At 39.1% G+C, this 26,617-nt stretch overlaps 1 protein-coding gene across 2 annotated transcripts in view; it reads left to right on the top strand.

Moving 5' to 3' along the window:
* The window catches only part of LOC145984293 (cell adhesion molecule Dscam1-like), an 875,949-nt gene that overhangs the window by 127,720 nt on the left and 721,612 nt on the right, over positions 1-26,617 (top strand). For both annotated transcript variants that reach the window (XM_083117935.1, XM_083117934.1), the window contains exon 3: positions 25,590-25,631. The gene's annotated coding sequence lies outside the window, so the exon portion shown is untranslated. The remainder of the gene's footprint in view (positions 1-25,589; positions 25,632-26,617) is intronic.

Below are 26,617 nucleotides of genomic sequence, written 5' to 3'. Positions count from 1 at the left end.
TCCTCCTCCCAACTCAGACTTTCTGACTCATCAACGCCATCTGTTTTCAGACACCGGAAACTACCGACCAACCGTCACGGGAAAAACCCGTGACTCATCAACGCCATCTGTTTTCAGACACCGGAAACACGTACTCCAATTACGAGAAAACCAACCGCGTCGCATACTTTTCCTCCTCCCCAACCCAGACTTTCTGACTCATCAACGCTATCTGTTTTCTTACACCGGAAACTCCCGCGGGAAAAACCCGAATTCCCTCCTCCAACCAATCAAAACGATCCTCACAAAATAAGCCACGCCCATTTATGACGTCACAACCAATCAAAATCATCCTTACAAAATAAGCCCCGCCCACTTTGTGACAAAAAAAACTGCTGCGTCATCAATTGATCTTTGATCGATCTTTTCCAATCAATTGATTTATCGGACTCAACGGTGGTACATAACTACTAATACTTTCACCTGAAGTTTATTCGTTGTCTGGTGGTAAACTTTTCAAATCCATTAAATATAACAAAGTCCCACTAAAAGCTTTTTATGCAGTTCAATGATACATTACATACTTGAACCTTAATACACATACAAAACCTACATCCTCTTCACTTTCAACCGTTTCACCAATTGTACCTAACGAACTCAATAACAACAATAAATTAAGGTGTGTGTGAACGTGCAATAATTTTGTGTGTCACTAACAAAAATTTTGCCCCTTATTTACCAAAAGGCCCAGCCATTACCTGAAGTGTATTCGGGCTGTGTATCTGTACGGCGTGCTACGCATAACTCTAGTGGACGAGACTTCTAGGTCGCTCTTGAACACTCGAGTTTGTATCCCGTAGCACCAATCAGAGCACGCCTTGGGTCATATATATTTCTTACATCTAACCATAGAGTTCGCTAGTAACATCTAAATACACTCTATACCCTGTCCCAGCTAACTGTGGAGCAAGGCCGCGAATAGCGTCAGAGAAGCGAGGGCAATTGAGTGGCCAGAGCGAATAAGTACACGCTGCTGGGAAGGCAGTCGCTTTCCCCCACCCCACCCCACACCACGCAATTCCGTTCCTCTCACGTGTTCATTGGTGGAGCCGTCTCCCGTCACTACTTGCGCCGAGACTTGATTTCGTTTGCCTGCTCAACAGTTAGCTGGGACAGAGTATAAGGCCACTTTACAATAACATGGAGTGGTCTTAGCGTCGTTGCCTCGTAATCAATGAGTCTCGGGTTCGATACCCGGTGGAGGCACATTGTGGTTCGGATCCCACTTTAAACTCTAGGTCCAGTCTCGATTAGCCATACTGTGTATAAAGTGGACTTAAAACACCAACTCAATCAATCAATCAAAAACCATCACAATCCCGATTGCCATCACTGCATAAAGTGAGATTTGAATAATCCAAACCTTGTAAATAGTTTTCGTCCATCAATTGCATCATAGAATATTAAGATCAAATTTTAGAACTGCTTGCGTACACGTGGAAATTGTAAAACATTAATGGAAATGGTAAAGGGAACTTGAAATTTAGGTAGATAGTTCCTCCAGTTCGGAGGCTCCAGGCCATTTATAGATGAGTTCACTGCAGACAGCATTGTATGGATTTTTCTCATGATGTTACAATGAGTGGTGATTTATCATGAGTAGTCCAAAATTGAACCTCCACCCCAATCAATGAGAACAATCAACTTTTTTTTTATTCCGCAGAGGTTCATCCTAGAATTGTTTTTAGACAAAAGAACATTCGATGGTTGTAATGGTCGAATGCGAGCGATCCAGACAAAAGGAAACGGGATTGCTTTCTTCAGATCAAGTGAAAGGGGTCTCTGATAAAAAAAAAAAAAAAACAGAGACGCAGAGAACAGAGGAGAAAGAATAAGAGGCGTCAGTTCTTTCCGAAATGGCAGAGCGACAAAGAATAAGGGATATTATTGTTGGATGATGCGAAGGAGGGAAGTTCCAGAGTTCTATTCAAAATCTGCTTGAACTGAATCAAGAGCCATTTTTCTTGCTTCCTTAGAATACTCTCCAAGGAAATAGACCGGTAAACCGAAGGTTCCAGTTCTAGGAAGACAATTTTGAAATGCGATCTTTCCAATGACATGTAGGTTAATAATTACCTGGAATGGTGATTATATTTTCAGCAGATTCATTTTTTTCAATGTTACTACTTTAACATTAATTAGATAACGAAGGTACTTACAGAAAACAAAAAGCTTTCAAATTTAGTTAATACATCTTAATGCACCAAATTACACAACAAGAGGGGTTGGAAGAATTAGTTTCAGGTGATCTCTGCTTCGGTGGTTATGGATGTTAAAATTAGCATTTTCTTTATTTCCATATTTCTCTGTCTTTCCATCTTTCTATCTTTCTTTCCACGTTTCTACCTTTCTGACTCTCTCTTTCTGCTCATGTTTCTATAATCATTACTATTTTTCTTTCTTTCACTATTCTTCTCTCTCTCTCTGCGTCAATCTCTCTCTTTCTCTCTCTGCGTCAATCTCTCTCTCTCTCTCTTCTTTGTCTGCGTCCATCACCCTTTCTCTCTTTTCTTCTCTTCCTCCATCACCCCCTCTTTCCTTTTCTGTTTCCACTATCCTATCTCTATCTCCTTCTGTTCCTATGTCACTTTCTTTCAATCTGTCACTCTCCTTGTCTCTCTGTCTCCCCCCTCTCTCTCTCTCTCCTTGTTTCGCTTTGTTTTATCTCTTCTCTTAACTCTCTGAAACGTTCTGTTTTTACCTTAGAGTATAGAAGGTCTTTACTTTTTCTAGCATTTTTTTCTCTCTTTCTTTCTATCTCTCTATCCCTATGAGTGTATTCTTGCTCCATTATAAATACTTCCAAAAATTTCTCGTGTAGTTTATCTGGGTGGGACGGAGGGTGAGCCCGCTAGCGACGCCCTTGTGGAGGGCTGTTGATGTAACCCTTCCCCTAAATCTGGGCCAGAGTTTCATCACAGATAAAAAATTTTATATATATATATATATATCTTTATCTGTGGTTTTACTAGGAATTACGGGAAGTGGTTCATTCTGTGAATATTGGTGTGTTTCGATTCCGACACTTTTTTCAGTTGTTGTTGTTTTTTTTCCATTTCTTCTGCCATGTATTTTAAGTTTATAATTGGATTCGGAATGATGATGTCTTGTTGAGTCGATATCAGCTCTATTCCTTAGATTAGCGGAATACTACGATTGCCTTGCTCAGCTGTACGGTCACGGACAATTCTGTGTTGTAACATCCAATGGGAATATTACAACCCAGAAGAATCCGTGACTGTACGATAACGGACACTTCTGTTTTGTAACTTTGGCTTTAAATCGGGCCGTCAAAACTCTGAAGTATCCGTAACCAGTAGTGGCGATTGGGTGTCAAAACTAGGAGGCAAGGATAGTTTACTTTTTCTTGGTAGACAAGACTTAGTATAAAGAGGCTGTAGGGCTGGGGCAAAAGGGGCAAAAATTGGAAGGTTGCTGTCTCCACCCACGTTCCCCTAATCGGCGCTACTGTCCGTGACTACAGATGTTCGTTTCAAGTGTGTGTGATATGCTATGTTGTGTCTGTGTGTGTGTGAGAGAGAGAGAGAGAGAGATAAAGAGAGGGGGAAGCAAAATGTCAAGAAGTTGTGTAATCATGAGGTGATACTGTAATGTATTTGTACAGTAGATGCACAAGAATGATTGGTTTGTAATGTGAAATATCACATGTAACGTTCATCTCGGTATACTACTCATAGAAAAATAAATGCATCAGTTGAAACAAAAAATGCATAAAGTCTGTAGCTCAGACAAAATGTTTAAGTTTCATCATCGAATGTGCATTAAAAACGCATCAAATGATGCACTAAAGTAGAGCTCAACATAGAAAGAAATACTCACTTGCATTCTATGATGCACTGTGGCGTTATCTTTACAAATGCTATACAAAAATGCATCAAACTCTAAACCTGATGGTTGGAAAAGGCGAGAAGAGACACTTTAGTGCATCAAATAAATTGATACATTTATTTTTCTGTGTGTATCGGTCACGTGGTTATGTTTCTTAGACACACATTAATGTGTGACGTTTATATGAAATGAAATATTCCGTTCACTGAATGCTACATATCGACCCTTTGTAGCATATCTATTTAAGTCGTCCTTTGTCTAGCCCCTATGAATCGTTACTACATATGTACAGAATAGATCTCGGAAATAATAATACGAGTTTAGATATAAATGGAAATAATTATCAGTGTTTATTAACTTATTTGATGTACATTAAACTTCTTTGAATATTGAATAAAATCAATTTTTCGTTTTAAATTTAAGCTTTTTAGCCTTGGAAATAATTGTAATCGTACTCGCCTTGGGCAAGTAAATTTGTTAATGAGTTGTGAAAAACATACATGATTTTGGTTTGTACTGAATGCAAGTCATTTTCATATTAATTCTTTATTTTTGTATTATGCAATTAGGAGGACAGCAGAGAATATGTGAGGGTTCAAAGCAAATTACATAACTCAGTTGTTGACCGATGTAAATGATGAAATGACGCAGTTTGGCCACGTAAAATAATTAAACATGGTATAAATTTGATTAAAGAGCTGTTTTTTTTTCGTCTCGTAAATTCCATAGTCAATCACAGTGGCATACATTTGTGTAAAATATTTTGACAATTGCTTCGCCTGCTGGTAACTGACGTAATATGTCAGTTTTGATGGAAATTTTAACCTCCGAGAACTATCTCCCTGAATAACGCCCATTTTGTCTACATGTTGCTTTGCACTTCATTCATTAGATATCTCGTTGCGCAAATTTTTTAACATTATGTGCGTGGACTAAGAAACCACGATAAACTCCTTACGTATACTCTGTCCCGGGTATCTCTGGAGCAAGCGAACGAAAACAAGTCTCTGCGCAAGTACTGACGCGAGACCGCTCCACCAATGAACACGTGAGAGGGAATGGGATTGCGTGGAATGGGAAAAGCAACTGCAGTTACCAGCCTTCGCAGCAGCGTGTACTGCTTCGATTTCCCCCACTTCTCTGCCGCTATGTGCGTCCTGCCTCCAGAAATAATTGGCACAGAATTTAGAAATGTGCGTGTGCCACGTTATTGGGTAAGCAACTTGTTGCTTTGGTGTCCGTGGTTTATTGCATGCGATAAGAGGCAATATGTTTCCAGTCTCATGCGACTAGTTGCTTCAAGCTGTTTCGGTGCGATGACTTGTGCAGATCGACAGCTCACGACGAGAAACAGGCCTGCCTGGGGGAAACCCTGCGTACTCTGTCTCCAGTGTTGAAAGCAGCGTTTCTTGCTTTTGGAATGAGAAGTAAAGTGTGCACGAGTGTCTACACTTACGAGGGAAGTAACTAAATAGCAGAAATTTTATTAATAACTTTCACAAGAGTACTTACAGAAATTTCTTGTGTCTTATTCTTCGACATAGTCATCCTACTTCGCGACACAGTTGGTTCACCCCTTACAAAAAAGCTATTTGGTGTGGCCTTTAACCAACTTTGCACTACCACCATTTTCACGTTGTCATCTGTAAACTTCTGAACCCGAAAATGTTCTTTCAAAGGTATAAACAAGTGAAAGTCCAATGGCGCCAAATCCGGACTGTAATGTGGATGTTTCAACGCATCAAATTTCCGAGCCCAATCGTATTGAGGCGGCCATTGTCGTGAAGCAACATTACTACTTTTGAGAGAAGTCCCCGGCGTTTTGATGGTATCGCGACTTCAATTTGTTGACTAGCATGTCACTGCATCGAGCATTACTCACAGTTTTACCATTTCCCTGGAAGTGCACCAATAATTGTACCTCAAATAATGGTCAGAATTTCCCAGTCGAGGTCTGTATCTTGATTTTTCGTGACTGATGACGACGGGTGCTTCCACTGCATCGATTATGTAGTTTATATTTTCTTTCTTCTCCGTGGAGAACCTATAGGCCATGTTATCGGAAGTTGAGTGTTTTTACTTTGAGCTTCAACATGTACCTGCCGCGGCGATGGAGATGAGATGATAGGAAACGAATGCCTCTTATTCTCTGGTTCAGAATGGTACACCCAGGACACGGACTCGTCTACTGTGGAACAGTTCATTTCTACCACTGTTCATATCTATACTACTTCATTTCTAATTATTTTCTAATGTCATTCAAGAATTCTATCATTTCTTCTTATTTCTAGATTTTCCAACATTTATCCGATTTCGCAGCAATTTCCTGCCAGTAATGCTGTAAGATTCCCCCTCGCAAACCTGAATTCGCCACACATGCCCATAACGGTTTCGCCCCGAGTCTAGCCTCGCATCGCAGCCATCTTTACTTCTGAAATCCCAATGTCTTTACACTAAACATTCTTGCGAATATCTTAAACCTGGCAACTATCGGCTAACCATAGGTCCCTCTTCTATTCATCTGTCCACCAAGGGCCCAGAGGCAGCCACTGCTATTGTCAACTATGTGTCTTTCTCCAGCCATTCTGGCGACACAAGTCATAAAACTCATTTCCTCACAATAACCCCTTTTATACGTCCCGATCATCTGGTCTGCAACCTCCTGTACTGGTTGAAAACTCCAAAGATGTGACACTAGAATTATAGTAATATAATAATATGGTTGGATACTTTGCTTTGGTGTAAGGGAAATATATTGCCTGAAGTCATAGGAGGTTTGACATCACTGCAAACTGTCCTTTGCTGCTTGTAACCTTTCCCTCCAAATTTCCACCAATAGAATTCAAAATGTCAATTCAATTTCGTCATACATAACCTTAACCTTCTAAATTTTGTGGAAACAGTTTTGACTAGAGTACGGATAAGGTCGGAGGTGTCGAGCACCATCGAGATCCATCGGTGACCACTGAGCAGTGCTAGTTCGGACTTACCAAAGAACAGTACCGAATGTACGAAGTATTGTTGTGGACAGTGCTATGATATACATAAGAGTGTGAAGTGAGACAGACAAGTTGACGTCCAAGTTGTTGTGCTTGTTTTCAGCAAGGAACTAAATGCACAAATGAATCGTTTTGAGCAATGCAAAAAACTGTATTCCAACCAAGGACCATAGGACACAAGAATAGGAGCTGCACCAGGGCAGTGTCGCCCAAGAACCCATGGAGTGGGTAAGACAACAAAAGTAAACAACAGCGCGCCAGCCCAGGTGATGCAATAATTATCCCCCTTACAAAAATTTCAATAAGAAAGAACTGAATCATCTGTACTTATAAACTTTGTTCTTTTCTTTTCTTTTCATCTAAATTAAACTCAAGTTAAATTGTTTTCAATTTTATTAGTATAATTTCTTTATTTTGCAATGAAAATCTTCAGTGGTATCCCACTCCTATCGACTAGCTAGCTGGAGGCGGACTGTGGTGGTTGTTTCATTGATATTTGGTTGTATCTACCGAAGGATTAGTTCTTAATTCTGAAGGTAGCGGCATCCTAATATCCGTGCATCATCGGCATTTATCACTGTCCGATGCAATGGAAGAGACCATTGCATCTAAGGATGCTAATTTGTACCATCGCAACTGCTACAGTTCGATCGAGAAAATCATCCTCACGAGCACAATGGTCCAATTACTCCTGACAACTCGCCCACTGTGCACGCTTATGATCATCATACGACTGCCTTGGGACCCATCTGCTACACCCTTTTCTATACCCTAGGTCATCATGGACAATATTGTACGCAGAGCCGTGATTTATTTTAAATTCTAACGCAATTTCATCAATAGTGACTTTCTTGCAGTGACGGACACGCTGCTCGATCTTCAGTGATTCACTTGCCACGCTAACTGTGCCCCCACTTCGGTGTTGTTCGCTGTCATATTGGCTTCCGTTTTTAAACCCTTCCACCTATTCGCACATTCTCCCCTGTCCCAAGCAACTGTCACCATACTGATCCTTCATTATTCGGTAGATTTGAAAAGGTTTCACACCCTCTGTCACCAAAGCCAATAACTCTTCCTTGTTATTTTACGGTGAAAGTCGGCAATGGAGCGGCCATGTTGCACGAGCTTCTGCGCAGGTGCATGCCGTTTGAGTGTCACGACCCCCACATAAGATTTTCCGTTGTGCATACTTTTCCATGAATTTCAAAATAAAAATTCCTGTTACTTAATGACTTTCTCTCATATGCTTTGAAGGCGTATGACGAATGTGGCCATTTGTGGAGGTGATGTAATCAGCACCACACTCCTGCAGTCTTCACCCACAGAATTGCTGCAGGTACCCAGAGTCTCTCCATTCAGGGACAGCGCTGGAACAATTTGCACCAGAAATCGGGGCCTCCCCCATGGCGCAGTGGTAGCGTCGTTGCCTTGTAATCCAGGGGTCCCGGGTTCGATACCCGGTGAAGGCACAAGTGGTTCGGATCCCACTTTAAACTGTAGGTCCAGTCCCGATTAGCCATACTGTGCATAAAGTGGACTTAGAACACCAACTCAACAACAGCACCAGAAATCTACCACCCCAGGAATAGAACTCTGGTCTCCACGTGGTAGTCAGACGCTGTACGTTACAATATGTATCCATACTCTTCTTAGGTCTGTTATAAACAAATAACAAGTTTTTTTTAAAAAAAAATACATGAAGAAACGGTGCCTCGAGAACTCCTCGTGGTAGATTTTTGAAGTTGCATTCTACCCGTTGAATTAGTGAGTTGCTGTGAAGGCGATAGAAATGTAATACTGATTTTTAAAAGAACATTCAGTCAAACATCCTAAGTTAGTAAGAACTAAAATATATGCAAGATCAAGATGAACGTTACAAAAAAAAATTGTGAACAACTTAGGAGATGAAACAGTATAAAATCCGTCGATCGCTTGGCTACTGTGCCTGCTACTACATTTCCCTGTGGCCTTGCGTCTATAAAATGCATACTTGATGCATGGTCCCTCCAGGCCAGCTCTTCTATCCTGGGCGGTCGTTAGTGGTTTGGGGCAATTTATTCCTCGCAGACGAGGTAAGAGCAAAGAAACACCTGCAATGCATTATCAGAAGATTAATCTCAACAATATGTTCTTTGTGCGTAATGACCAAGTACTTCGTTGGAATTTCTGCTTTTTTCAAGATGCTGATACATGTTTCTAGTTACAGTTGCTGCGAAATTCCTCTGTTGCCACAGATGATTTCCTGCAAAGAAGAAGATAAAGAAAGTACATTATGTAAATACGGTAATATGCTTCGTATTAACTATGTCGATATTTTTGTATTTGTGATTCTCGTGTGTTCGCGATGAGAATGAAGAAACGGAATGATTACTTACAGAACAGAAGTGAAACGTGGATCACATATCACGGGCGCACCACTTGTAAACAGACCTTAAACACACATAAACTTGCGACATGACATGCTGCATAATTCCCCAATTTTCTTAACGTTTCGTTTAGGTGGCGTGGTGGAAAGTGAGCGCCCATATACTCTATCTCGGGAATCTCTGGAGCAAGCGAACGAAAACAAGTCTCTGCGCAAATAGTGACGCGAGACGGCTCTACCAATGAACACGTGACAGGGAACGGGACTTCATGGGTGAAGCGACTGCAGTTACCAGCCTTCGCAGCAGCGTGTACTGCTTCGGTCTGCCCACTCGATTTCCCCCTTTCTCTGCCGCGGCCTTGCTCCAGGGATAACCGAGACAGGGTATAGTTTCAATATGACTTTAATTGATGTATGTAATATTGAAATATATTATTGAAATATTAGATTGACAAGTTTCTCGGCGACTTCGTTGCTACTTTATGAAGTAGTATTTTTTTTATTGAACTAAGCTCATTTACTTTTTCTATGATGTAATATCCTATTTCCATGAACGTCAAATACATGTAACAAACGGTATATAACTGATGCCGACAATATAGCCGATGCAAATGTGGACAGGAAAGATGGATATTGCATGCCAAATTAATGATACAAACTTAACGCGTTTGGCCACTGAGGCGGCTTACATTGTTAAGTCGTCGACTTTTGATCTCTCCACCGCAGTTCCCGAGTTCGAGTTCCGACCTGTTAATGGGTGTTCATTTTCATGTAATCATGACTCATCCTCATCGTCGCGATTAGCCAAAAAGTGTCATAAAAGCGACGTACAAGAACAGGTAGATTAATTAGTTGCACTGACAAGAATTTATAAACCCACATACGCGTTTCCTTTATTGGAAGATAGATTAACAGGTAAGAAGAATGAAATTTAACTTTTTTTTTTACGAACGGTTTGGTTCAATGGCTTTTCAATATATGATATTACCGCATTGAACTTGCGGAAGTGATGAAGACGATTAACTGATTATAATGGCTTATCTCTTCAAGGGACATAGTTACGTGCTTAAATGGAAATGTTGCTCCCTCGCCATGGTCAACACCTCCAATGCGGCTTATCTTGCGATACCATGAATGGCTGCGCAAACAATGAGATGATATCGTTCACCGCTACATTATTGCTTGTTGATGGCGGTATTACAAACAGAAGGCTGTTCTGCAATAATATAATATCGCTTTTGTGTTCTGCTGGAATCCAATCTCATTAAAATGCAAATAAAAGTTAATGTTGACTACGCACGTGTACTTCAGGATTTTTGTTTTAAACATAATGCTAACATAACCAGTTATTAGCTTGTTTAACACGACCAGCTTTTTTCAATTGTATGTAATTGGTTCGTCCGTGCACCGTGCATCGCGTCGGATAAAGAACGAAACGGAATCCGGTATTGAATAATACCGCATGACTGTGTTGCCTACGTTACAGGATATCTTCTTTTTTTGATAGCTATTGTTTGATTCATGCCGAGTTTAGATTGAAATCAGCGGGGTGTGTATGATTTGTATTGATTATGGATCTCGTTGTTCGATTGTGTCTTTCGATATTTATGAGAGGAGAAGGAATCTGAATCGTAAAATAAACCCTACCTCTCGTTGTTGCGCTAGATTTTTCCCTTACATTTTAATATCCAAATACGGTTGTGATTCATGTACCTCTTTGTTCGCAAAATAACACGACTAGGTACAAAATGAACTTTTTCGCTGGTAATAAACTCTATAAATTTTACAGGCACAAAAAGCTTGATAAAGGACAGCACAATTTTATATGAAATTCGTTTCCATCACGTCTTCCAAAAGAGATTTGATGTCAAAGAACGTTGAACGTTTGAGGTATCAGTCCATGCTCTTGCAACTCTATCTACCAGTTTCGGTAAGTTTCGACTACAAAGACTGAGTAGAGACATTACAAAGGATTTCATTACACCACATTTCAACGAATCGAATGTTTATCTTAGTTGTTTATCCGTGCTGAAGTAAGGATAATTAAGTTGCTAGTATTAAAAAAAAAAATTTAAAAAAACTGTAAAATATGTTTTTAGTTTAAACTGAAAAATTATCTATCTGCAAGCTTCTTTAATATTACCTGCATATGCGTAATCCTATGGACAAAATATTATTTCGTTTTAGGATGGTAAGGAATTAAAACTCAATTTAAACCTTGTGAAATATCAATCCTCTTTCATAAGTTTTGTCTTTTTACATTATTAATTTCTAAGAGCACATTTTATGTTACCATTTAATATAAATTCCAGTTGGACTACTGAAAAATATTTAAACTTATTTAAACTTTAAAATATATAGTAGAGGAAAAGTACAAGTTATTTATTATTTTATCAAATTAATGATAATGCTACTTTGCTAGTTATATTTTTAGATTAGATGTTTTACAAATATTTGAGACCTTATAAACATTTTTAATACATTTGAAGAGACGGATCTATATTGATGAGTATGTCGATCGATGATTTCGTTAAATAGTTTTGTCTCTAATCCTTTGCTTTAGTACAATAGTGGTAAACTATTATCTAAACCATTTGTTTAGTAAGAATGGTTTGAATTTTGTGCCTGCATGATCTTAAGATAGTCATTAATATAATATTTAATTTCAAATAACTTTCCGGGGTCCATCTGACACAAAAACGAAAAGTATAAGGGGACGAAATTAGGAACAACCCTCAAACCAGCATGCCGGTCAGCAAGTGAACCTGACGGCTCACAACTTGCACATTCTTCTATTGACAAAGTACCTAAACCAGCGACTTGCAGAAAATATAAAAAATACAATTACACTAGGCGTAAAGGACTACTAAAGCCATTGTTCAGTCTTACGGCGGGCGCCCTACATGCTGACAAGGGAAGTGGGGAGCGGGAAAGCAACCAATCCAGCGCGATAAGAAACGCAGCAGCCTGTAGAACGAGGTGACCGAAGCAGTTCCTACCGCGACGTCGTAACTCTCTGCGCCACCGATGTTGTCTGATTGGTCTGCGGTGTATTGTCAGCTCCTCACTTCCCTTGCCAGCATGTATGTCGCCCGCCGTAAGAATAGACAAGGGCTTTATTAAATGACATTGCAAGAACTCTCCTTACCAAGAAAACGACAAATCTTTGTAAAACTACCAAAACAGAATCTTCCTGGATCACCGAACGTTCACAACTGGCCTTATTTGCCTTCCTCTACACACACGATAGCGTTTCTAGTGGCGTGATTGAGAAACTGAGGGTGCGGGGACAACATTTGGGTTCCCTATCTTATAAACGACGTAAAATTAACCAGAAATGCATTACCAACGTATGACTGCAAATGGACTATTTTAATTACTACTTCATTGGAATCAGTTAAATATGGATGTGTGTCTCAGTCGTGAGAGACATATCCATAATTACCTAACTGTATGTATTACAAGTATGAGCATTCTTTCAAATAAAATTGGCACGTCACATTGGTGAGAACTTTGGTTCCAATTGGCATGCCACTTGCCACTCTTGCATGAAGTCCTTTTAGAGTAATTACGTGTACGAGGGTTGAGGCATAAGTTGTGGCAACTATTTTTCTTTCTTCAGAATGCGGGACCGGCACAAAAATCTAAAATATACAAATGGAAGGGGGCAGTGTGATACTGTAGAATGTACGAACAATTGCAGATCATGTTTATCAAGTGTATCATAAAGAAGCGAACAAAATATCATTAATGACAGCATCGTGCTACATGTGTTTACAAATCAGAAGCATGCGAGCTTTACAGGCACAAAAGAGACGCATACTACGGTAGGACACTGTTTCCAGCAACTCCCTATGGCATTCTCTCGCATTTATCTCCCAAAGAACGCCTATCTTGATACCGTGTTTATTTATTGAGAAAATTTCAGATACACTGAAATCATCAACAATGAAGGTAACAAAATTAGAAATAACAAAATGACACAAAGGATTAACATAAGTCAAGATAGCACAGTTAAATATTATTTGGCAACATTTGTTCTGATGGTAGACCGAAAGGCGTACTCTGTGGAAAATACATCAGTACTTGATGGGAGTTCGTTATATTCAGTGGGAAGTCTGTGGAAGAGCGATATTTTTGTTAATTTCCAGTCTAGGCTTTTCTAACACCATTAAGCCTTGTTTCCATGATTATGAAAAACTAAATATGCTGACCAAGGCAGTAATTTATTTTATTAAAAACATAAACTAAACGTAACGTTTCAACCTTCTAGCAAGGTCTTCATCAGACTCTGTATCAAGTACAAAAGTAACAAGATACACAAAAAGGGCATTATATATACACAAACATTACTCCCTCCAGACTATTAGAAAGTTGTTAGGAACTTTCTAGCAGGTGGCTTTCACTTTCCAACTGTACTTTCACCTAAAAGGCTAAACATAATTACTTTCATATAGAATGTGAAGAGATATTCATATAGAATATCTCACGCTCTTTTTCTTTCATTTTTCTCCCTTCTCCTCTCCTCTTTCTCTCTTGTCCTTTCCACTCTTTCTAACTTTGTTTATCTTCAGTCCCCCATTCCAGTTCATTGTGTTTTCTTCGCCTTTCTTCTCTATTTCCTTGGCATCCTTCCATTTTCTCATTAGTATTCTCTTCTGCCTTCCTATCTGCTTGGCCTCATCCCACTCTATGTCATGTCCTGTTTTTCTCGTGTGTTTAAATATCGCATTTCTCTCTCTCTCTTAAGTCGTACATCATCCCTATGTTGTTTCAACCTGTCTTTCAGCCTCTTTTTCGTTTCTCCTATGTACACATTTGACATTCTTTACATTTCACTTCGTAGATAATCCCTTCCTCTTCTCTGTTTTCCTTTTTCTTGTTTGCATTCTTAGCTATTCTTAAGATGCTTCTCCCTCCCTTCCTGTAAGTTTTAATGGCCGCTTTCCTAAGCACTTTGCATATCTTTCTGTGGGCTTCCCCATAATCCTTATTACAAAAATTCCAAACCTCCTTTCTTTTTCTTTCTCTTCCAATTCTCCCCTGCCACTTTTCTTCCTTCTTCTGTTTATGTCCAGTCTATCCTCCTTCTCGTAACCGTAAACGTTACGTTTAGTTTATGTTTTATAATAAAATACATTTCTGCCTTGGTCAGCATATTGAGTTTTTCACACTAATTTCAGTGAAACGATACAGTAAACCTAAGAGACGCATAGCCTTTATTGTGGTACCTGTAATATGTTCTTCAATTGTAAGTTTTTGGTCGAAAACAATGCCTAGGTCTTTGTGAGAGGATACTGCTTTGATGTTATTGCCAAAGATGGAGTAAGATGACATTAACAGGTTATTTTTGATAGAGAGAGTGAGAGTACTAAATGTTTCAGGATTTGATGTAAGTTTCCATGTCAGGCACCATGAAATAAATGTTATGTCATTCTGGAGAAGATGAGTATCGTTGAAGGCGGAGACTTCCCGTTTTTACGAATTCCGTTTTGCCGAATGGGCCAGATATCAGATTTCCCACCTAAGTAAAATTTTCGGGAAAAGGGAAATTCGCGTTTCGCCGAATATTTTGAAGGGGGAAATTTTCCCTCCGCCAGGAAATTTCATGTGTAAACAAACAGAAAACCTATCAAAATGTTATATGGTAAAATATCTAGAGGAAGGACGTATTCATAGTTTTTTGTGGATCCGGAAGAAACATCATGCAGAGTGAATTGGGTGAAATTTAAAAAGAAACTAAAAGGCTTGGTTTAGATCGGATAGAGAAAGACTCATCAATCTGTACATAAAATATTGACTTAAACCGAGAGTAGGAGAAGAAATGACAGAGGAAAATGACAGAGAGAATGGTATGGTTATTGGGAGGAAACCAAGGAAATTAACATGAGAATGCAAAACCAAGGTAAGGAAAACGTTGATACGGGATGTATCGTTTATAAGAATTGACATGAGCTGCAGTCAGGATGTGAAATTGAGAATAGCAGTGGCAAAAGAAGCCTTTAATAAAGAAGTGTGTTCGTGGACCTTTGGGCAACGAACTATGAAAGCGACTAGTGAAGTATTTTGTGTGGAGTGCAGCGTTATATGGTGCAGATGCGTATATACTACGAAGAAGCGAGGAAGAGCTACTACAATCTGTAGAAATATGACTGGCGAAGAATGGATCGTGTAATGGACAGACCAAGTAAGAAATAAAACCGCGTTGCAAGGAGTTGGTCAAAGAAGAGCAATGCTGAAAGACATGAAGAAAAGGAAACCACATTGGTTGGGACACTGGCTGTGAAGGAACTACTGTCCTTGCTGAGATACTGACACTTGTTAAGAAGGAACTGCTGTCCCTGAAATTTCTCGGCGAAGGGAAAATTCACTCCCTTCAAAATATTCGGCGAAAGGGGATTCGGCAAAACGGGAATTTTCGTTTTGCTGAGGCATTCGGCGAAACGGAAGTAAATCCTTGATACGTGAACCCTGTGGAACGGCGGTTCACTCAACAATGAATCACCCTCTCTGTATGATAACCGTTCATGTAGTGACGCGTTCTTCAGGTGACGTTCTCCGGGACACCAACGTATGGTGGTTTAACTTTGAGAAAAAATATAGTTGCCATGACATATGCCCCAGTCCTCGATAAATTTGTCAAGTTTTTATTATATCATATTATATTATTAGCAACACACGTTTCTAACATAGTTTACTTCATTTCGAAAAATTCCAAAAAGAAGATTAGTTCTTGCCGAGTGAACAGGTCGCGAGTTTCGTTGAAATCTTGTAGTAGCTGTACGTTTGGAGCAGAAGAAGGTTAAGAATCACGACCGACTTCCGGATTATGATAAATAATGGTGGAGATAAGATAAGGCTCTGGCAACCGCTGACACAGCCGACGGTCTCTCTTGTCCTTTTTCTGATACGATGGGGTTCAGTGAACACCGAGAGAGACTTTCTTCTCGGAAGAAGTTTCCTCCTTGGGTCGGAATTGTTCTTTTGTTCCAGAAGGTAATGGGAAATCTTTTGTCCGCAAAACAAACGGCAAGGTTAATTGTAATTGAAGATTTACACTTCTTTACTTTATTCAACTTAACTTTCGTGCGCTTTAATTAATACTATTCCGTGGCAGTTTGACACAGATAAGGGTTTTTCTAATTTGTTGGTAGTAGCTACCAAACTTGGGGGTTCTACCCTTTGCTACCCGATCGTTATGTACAGATGAATAATGAAACTGTTTGTTGAACGCAGTGGTGCAGGAATGTTTTGATTTGGGGGAGGGTTTCTATTTCAGAACGGGTCACGTAGTTCTCAATTTTTAAGATAAAATTTACATAACCTTGTACTGCCAATAGAAAAGCAGTATTCAAAAGATAATTTACTTGGTTTATTTTTTATAATTTTCACTATTTTTCAACGTTTTTTTTAAAAGCATACACAATTCCGGATGATCAATCTCTAGGCATCATTCCATCGTTTTCCACTTATATTAAACAGTTTTCACTCTCTTAAAATTTCCGAGAGCTCGGATCATGTGAGGGAACTAGAATCCCAATGCAGATGTAGTTAGCGTTATATTCTGCGAAACAGTACACGCTGCTGCAAAGACTCGTAACTGCAGTCGCTTTCCCCTCCACGCAATCCCTTACCCTTTCACGTGTTTATTGGTGGAGCCGTCTCGCATCACTACTTGCGCAGAGACGTGTTTTCGTTCGCTTGCTCCAGAGAAAGCCGGGACAGAGTATAACTACTAAAAACAAGATTCTTTGAATGAAATCATCTCATGTCGCTTACATTATATGAGGGGGTTTAAAGGAAGACAATTCGAATCAAATGATTGAGAGATGCTGCATCTTTTCACAAAAACCTTAAGGGATACGGTGTTCCACCAGTTCCACTGTATCCCATCCCGTTCCTGCGCCACTGATTGAATGTATTAACATTTGTTTCACTGTTTTATCCCTTTACCATTGTAGAACAGACGTTACGGATGGCGTATATCGCACTTTCATGCGTATTAGGTAATTCCAACATTTTAACATCCAAAAATTTTATGTGAGACCAAGTTTCCCATGTGGGGTGTTTATATGGAATTCAAAAATTCTGAGGAAAATTACTGTTTTTAAATTTTTATAGTAAATGTTTAGGTATTTCTTCACACTGTTAGATACGTTTTCCCTTGACTATTTGCTTGTCTAACAAGCATTTTTTGCATTGTTTCAAGAATTTTCAACTCAGTTTCAGAATTTTCAGATGAACTGGAATAAATGAATTAGCGAATATTAATATTTCTCTGAGTTAAACCTGAATTAAATATCACGTACGTCATGCGTACCCATGTATTCACATCATACTTATTATAATTTACCCTAACTATCATAGTTAACCTACCTGCTTAAAATTGACGAGAACTTACTTTTGTTTCGATTTAACATCTTGGAGTTAGTGTTCCCAGTCGATTCAATCTCGTTTAATGGTAAGGGTGACAAAGTGCACGTGTCCACCCCCGGCATGTTATTTAAAAACAAACCAGCCAAATGCAAGCATATGCAGCATTTAACACCACGCTGATGGGAAAGGGTGCCTTGACGTGCAACATTACGTGCTGCATATAGTGCGCCACATCTGTGAACACTTCCCATATTGACAATGAATTTGATATTTAAATCATTTGTGGATAAATGTGCATGAAAACTAAACAAATGTTTTAATGGGTAACACAAATTTTTGAAAGCCAACTTATATCCCTAGTAAAATTTCCTTGTATATTTACAATATGTTACTTCAAAAATTTCCAAATTGTGCGTGGGTTGCTCAGAAAGTAATGCCTCACATTTTTTTCTCATTACGGAATGAAGAGAGCAGTGTGCAAATGGAAGGGTACCAACATTGAAGTTTAATGCCCACATGTATGTAAGTACATGGTCGTCAGACAGATAGCGCCGCAGTACTGGTGCGTGAAAATGGCGTCTCGTTACAAAGAACGAGCTGCAACTGAACTCTTAGTGGCGGAGAAAGAAAGTGTTGGAAACATTTACAAACAGTTATGTGCTGTGTAAGGAAGTTCTGCGGTCTATAGGAGCACCGTTGGATGCTGGGTGCAGAGAGTTAAGGCTTCAGGAAGTTGAGAAATGGAGCTGCATGATCGGCCGCGGTTATACGAGCCGGTATAGGGAAGGAATTCATGCCTTCGTTTCGCGCTGACGTAAGGCCGTAGACGTAGATGGAGATTATGTAGAAAAATAACATGTGTAAAGAAAACATTCAGTTATACTGTGAGTGATTTTCATGCATTTTGAATAAATACAAGGTGGCGCAGGGAAACGGGAAATTTTGAATCCGTTCGACAGCATGCAGCAGCAGCAGTTGAGTCGAAGAAGCGTACAAAGAATAATGCAGAATTACAGTTCCACCCCTATAAGTTACAGATTGTGTAGCAATTACATCCTCACGACCCTGTGTTGCGTAAGGGTTTTTGCGAACTGTTGTTGGTTAAGGTTAACGAGGACGCTTAAAAATTTGTGGATATCAGACGAAGCCCATTTCCACCTTAGCGGCTACGTTAACAAGCAAAATTTCCGTTACTGGGCAAAGGAATATCCTTGTCAGCTTCACGAGCGTCCATTATATAGCAGCAAGGTTAGAGTATGATTTGCAGTTTCATATCATGGTGTCATAGGCCCTTATTTCTTTCAAAGTGAAGAGGTCATTGCAACGACATTGACATCGGCTCAGTATGTTGCTATGCTTGAAACATTCTTTGCACCGAAGTTGCACGAAGCACATCTTGACATCGAAAACATGTGGTTTCAGCAGGACAGAGCCACGTCACATACTGCTCGACAATAGATGGAGTCCATTCGCAAATTGTTTGCCAGGCGGGTCATTTCACGTAACGGTGATATTCTATGGCCTCCGAGATCCCCTGATCTCATTGTTTGTGATTTCTTTCTGTGGGACATCTCAAAAGCAAAGTGTACAGCACACGTCCTGCAACGATCGCTGAACTGAAACAGATTGAAGCAGAAATCACTGGCATTCGTCGTAAACATGATACCGAGCATTCCAGAGTTTCCACGAAGACTATCAGAATGTGTACGCCGAAGATGGAACACATCTATCCGATATCATCTTCAAGAAGTAAAGTGACATGTAAGTGCTATAGTAAATGCCATTGTTCATGCATTTCAATCATGCATACTCTGTACATGCATTTCATGCATTTTTTGAATGTTTATTCGTACATTTACGTCAATTGAAATTTTCCCGTTTCCCTGCGCCACCCTGTAGTTTCCGAGAAAAAAGAATTGTGGAGCATTACTTTCTGAACATCCCTCGTACATAATAACATGATATTGTTTTTTTAGATGTTCCGAGAATTCTTCCACGCGTATCAAAATCACAAAACATAATATATATGGTGGGTATATTTTTTAGTTACATTTTCATGATTATTATCATTTGCACAGATTCACTGGCTGTATCAAATCGATCTTTTCTGTACAAACTGGAAAAATGAAGAATTTGAAAATTTATTTGTAAAATTTAGATATATCATGAATAAACTCAATGGGTCTTCTGGACTTTGACTCTGGTAGAGAGTTCTAGTTCATGTCCAGTCATGGACACTTCTGGGTTGCAATAATTCTATTGGAAAGTCAGTAAGATTGTAACAACTCAGAAGTATCCGTCACTGTACACTCTGCGATTTGAAGATTTCATGTTGTTCCAATCCGTCAAAATAAACTCCAAGAGAAACAATTGATTTTATGCATCGATTTTTGCTTTAAAGAAAACCGTGTGGAGAACACAATCAGATGTTTGCTCTGCAAAAAGCAGCTAACTGATAGTGATGAATCAGGTAAATATAAATGACAAAAGAAAAAAATCTCACGCTTCCAAACAATAGGATTCTTCATTGTAAATGGCCTTCGAAGAGTTATGGCGTTGCAGCACGTAAGCGGGATGTATTTCTAACCCAGATTTCTCCGCAGAAGTAGATACAAATTCAAATCTTGCATGCAACCTCCAGCAGAAATGTGAGCATTCTAGGGGCGAAATGGAGTTCTTTTTCAGACGCTCCCTAATGGAATGAGCGTTCGGCGAGCATGCAAAGAGCACAATGGACAAACGGGAACATTGCAGGCGCGGTGGGCGGTCATCGCCTGTTTCGGAATTCTGCAACGTATCGCTGCCAGAGCACAATTTATGCGTCATAAGGTTTTCGAATCTGTCAGCAAAGGGGATGCTGGGAATACAATAGCCTGGTTGCAAACAGGAAATGTATTCCGTGTGTCTGTTATATAACGCTAGGCTATTGTTGGGCTGGAATATCACTAAATTAGAGGCAACGACACTTGTATGTTGCTGCGTTGACAATTTCCTATATAATTAATCACAGGCACTAAGAAGCGCATGACGCAGCCTTCGTCATGTATACATATGTTTGTATTATTCTTATTTTACGTCGCTTTTCTGACTCTTTTCGCTAATCACAACGACGAGGATGAATGACGATTAAACTCTATCCCCGGAATCTGTGGAGCAAAACCGGGCATAGCGGCAGGGAAGGGGGGCAATGAAGTGGACAGTGCAAAGCAGTACACGCTGTTGCGAAGGCTGGTGACTGCAGTCGCTCTTCACTCCACGAAGACCCATTCCCGCTCTGGTGGAGCCGTCTCGCGTCACTACTTGCGCAGAGACTTGGTTTGGTTCGCTTACTCCAGAGATAGCCGGGATAGAGTACAGCTGGAATATTGTTTAGTAGATATGTATCTATATATAACTAGTGAAATAATCTAAAATACTCGTATATCGATGAATGTAAATTCTTATAAATTTGTTTATTTTATTGCTAAAAATCCCTATGGATCGATATTGATGTAGGGGAGAACTGTATTTCTTTTTTACTCATACGGAGATGCGAACTTAATAATGTACCTTCAATTTTCCAATGCGAAACGGAAACCTGCCTTCATGTGTTAGTGATTATCGAAGTACGTTGTTAACCTAACGATCTATGGTTTATGACTTCTAGTAACATATTATTTTTCTTCGGTTGTTCTTTCTACGCAATTCACAATTTGTCATTCATTTCGTCTCTCCTTTTTGACTCCCAAAGCATGGAGTGCATTGCCTGAGAACGTCGCATAAACAACCCCGTAAGTTGCAGACGTAAAGTAAAAGATTTACTGTTAATGGAACAATGTCAACAGTCGCGGTACATACTGAAGGCGTCAAGTCACTTCATTAAGCTGTATATTTATTATTACGTATTATTATTATGTCTTTTATTTGATTTGATTTGATTTTGATTTTAAAATTTTGGGTGCGTCAGCACTAAGGCTATTTTGCACCCGTCACACTATACGGGGTCCAGCCCCTTACCGTTTCACATAACAACTCTAACGTTGCTTAATTAAAATCATAAAATATTAAAATGTTCTGACTTTCGTTAAAAGCCGAGGCTGCAAAGAACACTCAGCACAAATAAGGACAAAACACAGGACAACACAAACAAAATTATACTGGCCATGGGGCCAGTCGCCAGAGCCTCGTTAGTCTGCTGTCCAGGGTGTACTACGTGGAAGTGAGGATTATGTCTTTTATATATGTAGTTAAACACTTTCCGTATTCATTTAATTTTGTGTATCTCTTGCAAGTATATATGTATTATTTTACATGTAGCTTACTGCTCCATGTGCAGTTTATCATGTATGTAACATTGCATTGACAAGGGTTAGGTGACAGAGCAGCCTATTGGCTGAACCTCGCCCGCTTAATAAAGAAATGTATTATTATTATTTCTATCGTCACTATTATCCCAATGCAAGTGGTTTGAAATGACTAAGTAAAATGCAATACAGTGAAGGAACGGGCTTTGGTAAGAAGCTCTAAAATATTTTTAAAATATTAGCAAGGGGTGGATTAAATATCTTATTCGAGATAACCAAGACAACATTCTTCCTTTGCCCTGTTTAATCCATTCCACGCACATTCCACTGGTACACGCCCGTTGCCCAAAACTATGAATAAATGTGTGCGCGAAGACACATGAAGGTGTTAGGCATCAGAGGCGGCGTTGCCACGTCGATCAATAAACACCCGAGACCAGCCGAAGCGTGCCACTCGCATGCAGCATCTCAAAGAGTAGAGGTGAATATCACGCAGGTGTTTATTGTCGTTTTCATGGCTCCCACGTACTGCTCTGTGTCCGGAAGGAGTTGAGATTCTCACCACGGGAAGAGAATGCCTTAGAGAGCATTGTGTACCATGGAAAACCAGCTGATCAAATGATGAAATACTACTTGGTTGATTTTTGTCATATTCATGAGTAAATTTCATATCTATGCATACATACATATACTCTGTCCCGGATATCTCTGGAGCAAGCCCACGAAAACAAGTCTGCGCAAGTAGTGACGCGAGACGGCTCCACCAATGAACACGTGAGAGCGAATGAGATTGCGTGGGGGGGAAAGCGACTGCAGTTACCAGCAGCATATACTGCTTCGTTCTGCCCACTCGATCCCCCCTTCTGTGCCCCTATGCGCGTCTTGCTAGACCCTGGACAGAGTATACATACATACATACATACGTATAGCTATATAATTTTATAGCCTACTCCTAAGATTTCGGGTTCGAGAGCCAGTCAATACGTAGAAAAGTGACGTAAAATAAAATATAATATTTCTTTGCGAGTATTCTCCACGTCCCAGGAGGTTGGCTGCCAATTGATAAAAGTGTACATGGTCTTCATGTAATCGAAAATCCTCTTTAAACATGTAACTTATCCTGTCGCTCTTCCATCTGAATATCTTACTACCTGATTACCCGGCGTTGCCCGGGTATTTATTTATCCCAATCTTCTATTAGACAGGAAAATAATTAATTCTAACTATAGTGTAAAATGAACTTGGAGTTGAACGGCATTGGGAGTGTCACTATACATCTTAGCGACCCACACTAATATCGGTCGTTTTATATGTCACCCCCTTCCCACCCCCACCCCTAGAGGTGCCAGGGGTGTATTGAACGGCATTGGGGGTGTCACTATTCATCCTAGCGACCACATAAACTATGGATTCCACACTAATATCGGCCATTTTCGCAACACAGTCATATCAGCCTGAATGTTAGACAACCCGAGAAACATTATCGTTGTGCGGGTTTGCATAGTCACGGATGTCTGTGCGGAATTTAATATCGGTCGTTCGCGATTATTTTTACAAGTCACCCCTTCCCACCCCACCCCTAGGGGTGCCAGGGGTGTCTTATCCCCCAAAATATAATTTCCAGATCGCAAGTGATACGTGTACCAGGTTTGGTTGAAATTTCTCCAGGCGTTCGAGAGTTATGCCGGAACAAACAAACATACACACCCACACACATACATCCATTTTTATATATAGAGAGAAGAGATAAACACACGCGCGTGCGCGCACACATATATGCATACATATATCTGTCAAGTTTATTTTCTAATTTCCTCGAAAGGAAACTCTTAATACTGAAAATGTGCAGAGACGTTTTGGTCTGTAATTTTAAACGTCTCTAATACTTTTAAGATTATAATAATCTGTATAGTAAATTAAATATAAGAAACCTTGAAGCCAGAGGAAAGGAAATATGTTGTAATTTTAGTTTGGACATTTTAACAGCGATCTACGATAACAAACCCACTATATCTTACATATCCAAATTTAATATCCGATACCATAACACTATTTCTATAAGCTCAGGTAAAAATTCAACCACCTTACCTAATAAATTATACCTTTTGATATTAAGTATTTGATGCAGTCATACACCTTGAAAGGTTATTGTGGAAATCAGTAAAACTATCAATATAACGTAACATTTTCTTTTTATTACACTTGGCGCTGTCGATATGCGGAAGAGATATTTTATATTTGTTTAATCATAATGGGAATTGAGATGAAATGAGATATCACATAGGATTCTAATCGTAGACTTCAGGTTCCGTACAATCACATCGGGGTCAACTTTAACTAAACTGTCTGTAGTTGCTTTGCTTGCAGGCAAATACTGGGATAATACTTTTTGCGAAAGTCTTTGTCAGTTTCTTTTCCCCATGTTACCAATGCATTCTTTGACGATTCAACGTAGAACGCAAGTAGAATTAAATTCAACAGTCAATAAAAAGTGAATCAATGTTGAAGTTACCTGCTTAATCTCGGTAGAGAGGTTTCTCTGCGACCATAGAATGCAGCTTCGTTCTACTCCCTTTCCTTTGAAGCGATCCAGATCTTGATGGCATGATTATTCGGAACGCTCTAGTGATTTATGCCTACTTAGATACATCCCTGAAAATTCTGTTATCAGCGCTGGAGTATTCACACAACGTATTAGAGAACCGATGCAGAAATTTCCCTGAAATGTTGTGAATAGCAATGACTGCTGACTCTGCAGCAACCTTAATTCTATTACGGAAATTCCGTGATTTGCTGAAAATGAGGGCTTCTGGTGGATCCGTGGGATAAACGCTCATTCAAACTGATCCTATTTTACAAGCACGAGAGATACGCGAGAACAATCGTCCCTGATAGCAAAGATTAGCATGAGAAGTGAATAACAGGATGTGCCTAGCCATCTCGATGAAATACTTGATTCTCTGTTGAATTCCAAAATTCCTGAAAGGAAAGTGTCTTACTTGAAATAAATATGAAAACCCGGATTTCCTCGAAAATGTTTCAAGCCGGATTTCATTACTGAGGGAACATCTGCAATTTCTTTAATAACACTCTTCTAGTGGGTTATTGAAAAACTTAAGATTTTTCAGTAATACTCTTACACTATTGGTATTTATGTACATTGAGTTAATATAAGCAAAACCAAAGTAAACGTCGATCTGGATCCAATCTCAAATATAGGAGAATGACTAGAACATAAAGACACTCATGGAAAAATTATCTGGAAAATCTCCTAGTTTATAATATATCAGTTAGGAATAATACTTTGGATGTAATTTTAATTTCTAAATTAATTTCCTTATTCTGAAATTCATTAATTCTAAATATTAGTGTAATTCATGTGTTCTAGGTATGAGGGTAGGATTTGCCAATTTTGTTTCGTTATTGCAGAGTATAAGACACCCGTCTCTTAATTGTCTCTGTCCTTTGTATTACGAAATTAGGTCAATCCTTTTTAAAAAGAAACGAGTTGTTGAATATTGGTTTTCACTTACTAACTTATTTTTGTTTCTATTCAAAAAAATAGACGTGATGTTTATACAAGATAGACTTTCTTGAGCAACATAGTATACACAGTATGGATATTTTCCATTTTTTTTAATTTTAGGCAAACTAATATCAACTTTATTTTCTTTGCAGATACAGGATCTTTGGGAAGAAAGCATAAGGGGACACCAACTGGTGAGTAGATGTGATAGATCTAGGTTGAACTGAGATGTGAAATTTCATGAATTTGTGATATCCGTTATATTAAAATGCATTTGAAATATTTTGTTACAATAAGTGTATGTGTCCTCTCTCTTTCTATCGCTTTCTGCGTAAACCACTTCTATGGTGATCCGACGAAAGTTAAAAATCAATATTTTGACTTTGTTTTTGAGATGCATCTGACAGATCATGGATTGATTAGGTTCTTTCCACTTCATTTCCATTCCAACCTCTAAGCGGTTTGTAGCGTACATGTAATCAATCATTGTGGTTCGTTAAATGTCTACAACATCGCGAATTACAAATTATCAATATTACAATAATGAATGGTTTTCTCTGTTTAGAGTTCCGTGCATTAATGCCTGGCACAGAATAGTAGAGTAAATTCAAACACAGATCCCGGAAGATGAATGATAAATATTGCATGAATCCATTTAGAATTCTGTGCGTGTTGAAATAAATTCAACTTATAATGGACAATTATAACAGACAATGCTTTCATTTACTTTCAACGAATGTTGATCCCGAGTTAATCATGTAAACACGACGATCGTCCACAAGTAACTTTTTTATTATATAAGCTTTACTCTTTCGTTTCATCGAACAAAGGAAAATTTTCTTATACATTGGATTCATCCTTTCACCTATTTTCAAAAACTGGGCACACTTTGAAAATGAGTAACATGGTGAAGTTGTTTCGTGTACCAACACACAAGGATACTTCACTTTTTCTTCATGTTGTCTCACAAAATTTTATTCCAATTGGAAGTATCAACAAATAATTAAAATTCCAAACTGAAGCAGTTTCATTTCGGCAACTGCGTTCCTAAATCTCACCGAAGGTACGTACCTGATATCGCACCGCTATTTAAACATTCAGAAACATATTACAACGACTACAAATACAGAGGCAAGGTTTTTCATGAAATATACTTTTTTATGGAGAGCGTTAATTATAG

This window comes from Lepisma saccharinum, chromosome 2 (assembly GCF_977018435.1).
Source record: "Lepisma saccharinum chromosome 2, izLepSacc3.1, whole genome shotgun sequence".
NCBI lineage: Eukaryota > Metazoa > Arthropoda > Insecta > Zygentoma > Lepismatidae > Lepisma > Lepisma saccharinum.
The sequence above is the reverse complement of the archived record's forward strand: the minus strand, read 5'-3'. Positions and strand labels throughout refer to the sequence as shown.